At 43.7% G+C, this 7,931-nt stretch overlaps 1 long non-coding RNA gene across 1 annotated transcript; it reads left to right on the top strand.

The window, feature by feature from the left end:
* The first annotated feature begins 1,861 nt into the window (after window positions 1-1,861).
* Window positions 1,862-4,611, top strand: LOC310646129. The gene is made up of 2 exons (XR_014493649.1): window positions 1,862-1,901; window positions 3,074-4,611. It is a non-coding gene; the product is annotated as an uncharacterized lncRNA (long non-coding RNA).
* The last annotated feature ends 3,320 nt before the right edge of the window (window positions 4,612-7,931 follow it).

The following is a 7,931-nucleotide window of genomic DNA, read 5'->3' on the forward strand; positions in this document are numbered from 1 at the left end:
TGGCTAGTTAGTGAAAAGCATGACTAGGGGTACCATGATAGCAGTCCTTCAGGACTTGAGGGGCTGACTCAGAAGAGGGGGTCCACCTATCCTCCAAAGCGCCTGAAGGCAGGACAAGATGGAAACTAATCCAGGAGAGAACCAGCCTAGAGCTAAGGAGAAATGTTCTGTGAGAGAGAACAATTGACCAGTGGAACAACCTGCCTCCAGAAGCTGTGAATGCTCCAACCCTGGAGGTTTTTAAGAAGAGACTGGGCAGCCATTTTCCTGGAATGGTGTAAGGACTTCTGCTTGAGCAGGGGGGTTGGGCTAGAAGACCTCCAAGGTCCCTTCCAACTCTTATTCTGCCAAGATTGGACACCCCCGTCCTAAACTGTAAAAGAGAGGGATTGAGAGACTTACGTGCAAATGTGCAAATCTACCCAATTAATCAACTTGATTAACAGAATCATAGTTTGCCCAGTGAGCAAAATTAGGGATTTTGTTTAGCCCCCTCCAGTACGTTTCCATCGTTCATCAGAACAAGCCATGCAGGAATTGTATTCAAAGAACAAACCTTTGGGTAATGTAAATGCCCAAATCCAGAAGTAATTATTTAACAACGGCAACATCTTTCAGGTGTTGCAGAAAACCTGGCGCTGCTAAGTATTTTCCAATTTCCTCTACCTTTTTTGGAAAGGAAACTTTGAAGATGTAACAATATCATTTGCTGGGGGCAGAAAACAAATTCTCCATTTTAACACCCTCCCCCCAGGCCGCCTTTTCCCCTCCCAAATCCTCTCTTTTAAATAGGAACTAATAAAATGTGCTTATTCCAAGGAAGACTAACAAGACCAGAAGAAAAACCAATGGTAGAATTCGGTTTCCTGTTTCACCTGCAGCAGCTGAATGTGGCATAATTTTGTGCTGCAGACCTGCTGTGTTTTCATCAAGGAGAGAGAGAGAACATGATTGTGGTGTTGGTGGGGTCAAGGTGAAGCCATATTGTGGAGGGGGAAAAAAAAGCTTCCATTGAAATGCAAATTTTGTGCAGTAATAGCAAAAGGGAATCCACAAATTACAGGCAATTTCTTTCATTCGAGAATAAGTGTTCCATTCAGCTTTTTCCCCCCCTGCTTCCTTTCTGCCAATCGGAGAGCATTATTTATAGAATGAGTGCTGGGGGTGGGTGGGGTGGCATAAGAGGCAGGAATGAAGCGTTAAAAGAAATGAAGAGTATAAAACATCTTGCAGAACAAGCAAGATAAACATTGCTTAGTTTAATGTCTATGGAGATTCTCAGCCATTCAGGTTACAGTTGTCCCAAAGGTGCTTTTTCAAAAGATAACTGGACTTGTTTGGTGTGTGTTTTTTCTCCCCTTGAAGTTTTTGTTTCTCATCTGAGAAGCTTCTTCAGTTCTGGAGCTGAACTGAAGAAGCTTCTTGGAAGAACTGAGGAAGCTTCTTGGATGAGAAGCGAAACATCTTCCAGTAAAAAGAATGCCCAGTTGCCTTTTGAAAAATCACCTTTGGGATTGCTTAGTTTAGTCCCATTTCCCCCTAAAATTGTTCCTAATAGAGCTGACGCTATCTCTATCCTTGGCAAGGTCATATCTGGCTTTTCCTGGTAACAATGGGCTCTCAAAATTAATTTCACATATTTTCTTTGCTTCCTGGATGAAAACGGAGGCTTGAGGCTGGTGCCCGTGAAATTCTCAGTCAAGGAAGGTTGCAGACAAGGGACGCTCTTAAGTCTTGCAGCTGGAAACAAGATGCTTTCTGGAAATTAATGACTGGCAGTGGGTGGGGTGATCCCCTAAGAAGATTACTCTGCCTTGCCAGCTAATCACAGTGATCTAAATCTCCCTGCAAGAAGATGGCTACCATATCAAGTCTCCTTCAAATCCCGCCCCCGAGGTCAGGTCAGGCTACGTTGCCTATTATAGGGTGCAACTGGAAAAGAAAACCAGGTTAGATGGTATTGGATTCTGCTTGGGTCAACTACTGTTGATCCTTAGGGATGGTGAACAAGTGGGAGAAAGACTGGAAATCTATGGAGAAAAGCATCAGACTGCTAGGGCTGAAGGCTAAAACATGAACAGTTGCAGGAATTGGGTACGTCTAGTGAAAAGAAGAACTAGGGGTGACATGATAGCAGCGTTCCAATATTTGAGGGGCTGTCACAGAGAGAAGGGGGTCAAGCAATTCTCCAAAGCACCTGAAGACAGGAGAAGAAGCAAAGGATGGAAACTAATCAAGGAGAGAAGCAACCTGGAATTAAGGAGAAATTTCCTGACAGAACAATTAATCAGAGGAACGGCTCACCTCCAGAAGTTGTTGGGTGCTCCATCACTGGAGGCTTTTAAAAAGGGACTGGACAATCCTTTCTCTGAAATGGTATAGGGTCTCCTGCCTGAGCAGGGGGTTGGACTAGAAGACCACCAAGGTCCCTTCTGTGTTCTGTACTTTGACCCATGCTGCCTCTGCCCCACAAGGATTTTGTGGTTGATTGGCCTATGAGATGTGCAAACACAGCCAGTGCAATTGAAGATGAGGGTGGAAGGGCTCCCTCGACCAGGGTTGGCTGGGATATTCACTCATGCTTGTTGTGGAATTCTGGGAGTTGAAGTCTATCCATCTTGGAAGTTGCTAAGATTGGACAACATTGGGCTCTGATAACATTTTGTACCAATGGTCTGAAGAACACAGATAATTGGCCCAAATCTTCCTCCATTAATTTCTCTCTGTCCATATGTTCTCCCTATGCATCTCTGCCTGTTGGATTTCAGTACCCCGGAGGCTACCCTAAACCAACAGCTTATTTATTTATTTACCCTTAAGTGTATGAGATGAGTTCTAAAGTGGCCACCTTGTGAGAATGACAATTTCTTTGAAAGTCTCTTGGCACAATATATAAAATCCTGAAGAACTTGGATTATTTTTTCCCCTCTTCCCAGTAGAGGGCACTCCTTGTGTTTTAAAAACAGAAATTAGCGAAGAAATATTATTCCCCTGCAGCAGAGAGAAAGAAGATTTAAAAATCTTACAATTTTGTACATTCTGATATCATTCGATCCATGTTCTGTTGTCACAGGTCAAAATGTCGAAACGAGAGGTTTTAAGAGCTTTTCAGAAGGCCCAGAAACAAAATGCATCGGTGTTATCCTTGTCCACGCTTGTGGGAATTTCTTTGGAGCAAGAAATGTCCTTTTTAAATACCTAAAGGGTCCAGAAGATATTGTGCCCAGCTGAATCCGTTGTGAGAATTGGATTCTGGTGTAATGCAACCTTGTCACATTGACAAACGCCTGTCGCTTAAAAGCCTTGAGGCGAGGCGCGTGGACTGAGTGTCCGTAAAGCTCTTCAAATAAAATGCGTCTTGAAGGGGAACTTGTAACAGGCACAAAAATGAAAACGAGCTAAACCAGCTTTACACACTTCTTTGTACATTTGGGTCACTGAGGAAGAAAGTCGGCACGCAAAAGAGATTCATCACCTCTTGCAGCTCATATTTTTAGAAGTTGCTGCTCCGTGAATGCCTCATGTAACTTGACCACGTCTGGCCCAGAATAGTATACACAAATGCAGCTGGAGATTGGTGGTGGTAATTGTGGTGGTTTTTTGTTTTCCAGCTCCTTTGGTGAAAGCTACGCTCCACGTTGCCCAAGGAAAGCGGTTGATTCAAGGGTGGAGGTTTGCAAACATCGGAGCTTCCGTTTCTATAATTTAATCAGTAGCCTCTCAAAAATGAACTACAGGTAGTCCTCAACGACCGCAATCAAGCCCAAAATTTCTGTTGCTCAGTGAGACATTTTTAAGTCAGTTTTGCCCCATTTTATGACCTTTCTTGCCACAGTTTGCACAATTTAGGTGCTAATTTAGTAGCACGGCCGTTACGTGAATGGCTTCTCCCCCCCCCTTGACTTTGCTTGTCAGAAGGTCGCAAAAGGGGATCAGGTGACCCTGGGACACTGCAACTGTCATAAATACGAGTCCGTTGCCAAGGGTCTGAATTTTGATCACATGACCGCGGGGCTGCTGCAACGGTCGTAAGTCCCTTTTTTGCACTGCCATCGTAATTTCGGTCACTAAACCAACTGTTGTAAGTCGAGGACTACTTCTATTTAGCGAACAGGTCCTTCTTGACCTCCTTGAAGAGAACAAAGATGCCTCCCAGCCAGTCCCTTTCCTTAACCTTCCCACTTTTTTTGGACCTCTCGTGAAGTGGAGCTTGATCCTGGATGTTCTTGGTCTCCTTCCAGCTGTCCTGGTTGACACGAGTCTTCTTCAAGCGAGTCCTCCAGAACGCGATGCTGCATCTCAAGAAGGTGGCCGGCTCTCCCGTAGAGTCACACCCTTGCGGCTCATTCCGACTTGCCTCTTTTCAAAAGCCATTTCAGGCTTCAGAAAGAGCAGCCGTCCGCTTTCTCTCCCTGAAAACAGTCTGGGTTGCCTCTGCACCCCGCTGACTTCCCACGGGGGACGGCTTTTATCCAGAAGGGTGAAATCTTGAGACTGGCCTCCTTTGTATGGCGGTGTAAAACAAGCGTTCCGGCACGACAATGCTGACATCACCCTGCAGTCATTAGCGAATTTTCTGTTTTCTGTCAATAAATGGAATTTAAACACTTAGTAACTAAGCTTCTTAAAATTCATAGCTGATGAGGGAGCAATTAGGGCAGGATTTTAATGAATACCCATAAACTCATGACAGCTTTTGCTCAGAAGAAAGCTTAATCGTGCACACTCACTCTCCGAGCCAGACAGCTGTTTTCTGAGGGAGGGGCGGGGACAGAAATGCATGCTTTTAATTCTGAATATTTGTCCAGGGGCCTAACAAAAAGCAAGGAAACATTTATGTCCATCCATGATCTCCCTTTATCAATGGATTAGCAAGAGAGCCTCAGGGCAAAAGTAGGAATAAACTGGCCGTAATCACTGGCGTTGCTGGACCTTCTGGATTGAAAATTCCTGCTGAATTTTTTTTTTTAAAATCCCATTTATATCCCGCCCTTCTCCGAAGACTCAGGGCGGCTTACAATCTAAAGGACAAATCAATGTGCTTACTCCTCAGGAAAATAACTAAAGTTATTAAGGTCAAGGATTTGGGCTTTGCTTTGGAAAGCATCAAGAGAGATAGTACAGGACATAAAGGCACATCTAAAAGCAGGACGGGGACCTGGATCCATGACCTTGCCAATAATTCATGCCACATTCCCTTGAAGACTTGATTCAAGAAGAGACTAAATGTGAGAGTCCATTTGTAACACCAAGCACTGAGGAAATAGGCTATCAAGAATACGAAGTATAATCTCGTTTTCTCAGATGGACAATCAAGGTTATCAGCTCATCCCTATCTGGCTAGGGTTCACACCCTGTGCTAATCTCCAACCTCACTGATGCAGTTTACACACCATGCTAAACTACAAACCAACTCTTGCCATAGGCGTACTTGACAATTTGGCTCTTAGATGCCAAAGGAACCCGTCTGGAGACCCTGGGACAATATACAATACTTGGAAGATCTTGGCCAAATGAGCTCTTCCAAGGATGCAAGAAAAAGCAAGCTTTTATTAGAACAGGTGGTGGAAAACATAAACTGTGAGGAGTGGAGGAAATCACCTGAAATATATTTCATGTAGGGTAATTTTAGACCCATTCAAAGTCCCTTTCTATTTGACCCACCCAAACCTTTGTTGTGGACCCATTGACTTAAAGATACGCAACTTCCTGGAAGCTGTCCAAAAGCCAAGGAGCATTTTTGGACCAAACCTAGCACCACTAGCCCATCCAGGAACATATAAAAAGCGCCTTCCACACCTTCAAAGCCTCTGGTCTTCTCTCCTACGGGGTCCATTGTTGATCTCTCCCCTTCATGCCTAATTGTTAGACTTGCAGGCTATAAAATATATAAAAATTAAGCAATATAAAACTTGCTTATTGACCAGTGATCCTCCAAGCTGATTTTGGAATAGGACCAATCTGGTCAAGGTCTATTTGGACTCAGATGCTACTGAAGCCATCAGGCCACTTACGGGGTCCTTAAGTGAGATTCTCAGGGCACCACTGATTCTGGGGTGACTCTGAAATTTATTTTGCTACGTTTTTAGCGCTGCTTTCTTTCTCATTCACCGTTTCATGGTTGTGTTTTCCCATACACACACACACACACACACACACACACGCACACACACACACACTGCTGGGGCGCAGAGACAAATGCAAACATCTGCGCAAGCCCATTTGGAAGGGCTTGGAGCTTGTCAAGGGCTCTGCGTGCCGTGCCGTAAATTCAGGTGGGGATTTGATTCAAATGGACAGTTGACTTTTTTGTTTGCACCTGTTTCCAAGGCCTGGCGGAGACAGGAATGGAAAAGTGCAGAAGCCATCTGGGGCACTGGCTGACCTTTCTCTGGCCTTGGTTTGTAATCAACTGTTTTTGTAAGTTTCCAACCACATCAGAATTGGCGTGTGTAAAGAACTGCTTGTGTATCAGCCCTTAAGACATGCACTCGGCTGCTCTCGAGGTATTCAGAGTCCCATGTTCCTCTTCCCTTTGCTGGCAAATACCGGACTGCACCTGTTCTCCGTCAAATGATGCTTTCTGAGCAAAGACAAGGCAGGTGACGGAACGTGTGCATGCTTCCTGAAGTTCACTGGGTGCAGCCAATGAGTTAACATGACCTGTTTGCTTTCCACTAATAATGCAACCCACATTCAAGATGAAGGCTGGGATAATGAGATACTTTGGGTGATCTAATTCGACACGATGTCCTTGAACTTCCAAATCAAAGCAAGCAGCCAAGGGCCTCGAAGGAACAAAGTAGGATGGTTGCTTTCATTTCTTCAAGCCCCCTCCCTCCCCCAAAGATGTTTCCCCACCCTTGATTCCAAAATCTGGATTGAATCAATGCTGTAAGATGATTCAGACACCTGAATGGAACAAAACCAATTTTTAAAAATTGGATCGGTTTCAACAATCCAAACGGGATCAATCTCAATGAATTGTAGAGCCAATATTGCAAGGTGTGGTAGTGGGTAGAATAATGGATTTGGATCAGGGAGATTTGGGTTCAAATCTAGCCTTAACCAAGGAAGCACGCTGAGTGCCTTAGCCTGCCTCTCAGCCCGCCCTACCTCACAAAATTGTTGTGGGGGTGGGGAGAAAGAAAAGAGAGGAGGAATATTTAATATGTGATTCTGAACACCTTGAAAAAAAAGGCAGAATATACATTTGATACCTGAATCAGGATATTACAAAAAATGAACATGAGTACACACACAGGGAATAATAAAGTATATCTTTAATGAATTTACTTTGGTGGAAATGTGAATGAAATAAAAAATAAAATAATAAAATAACATAAAATAATAAAATATAGAATAAATAGAATAGAACAGAACAGAACAGAATAGAATAAAATAGAATATGGGCAAACTAGTCACCTGCTTTTCATATTTGCATTTTCTTTGGCATGCCTTGATTGAACAGTGTGCATCTTCTGGTAATTTATAGAAAAGCAGGCAGAGTTGGGGATGGAGTTAAATGCGTCATCAGCTTAGAATCATTATGTTGCTATCAACGGTCCAAGTCCAACCCCTCTTGAATTCCACTGACCCTTGACTAGATTTCTTGTGTATAGCTTGAACAATACATCTTTGAGTTGCAACGTATGGTCCTGATTCTTTGTGCCTGACAATTTGACTTGAGTTGAGTTCCTTCTTGTCACTGCCAACTGGGAGACATATTGGGAAAAGGAGTGTTCATGGCTGAGACTTTGGATTGAGTGAACCCAAACCCTTGTACCACAATAAACTTCTGAATCTTTCCGATGCCATCCTAATTTCTGTTGTTTTCCTCAGAACAGCTGTTGGGACTCCCAGGATGACACAACTCCAAGAGTCCCTTGCTACAAATGGGCAGGAGAGATGCTTTTTCTTCTTATTTTTTT

This window comes from Vipera ursinii (genome assembly GCF_947247035.1).
Source record: "Vipera ursinii genome assembly, chromosome: 12".
NCBI lineage: Eukaryota > Metazoa > Chordata > Lepidosauria > Squamata > Viperidae > Vipera > Vipera ursinii.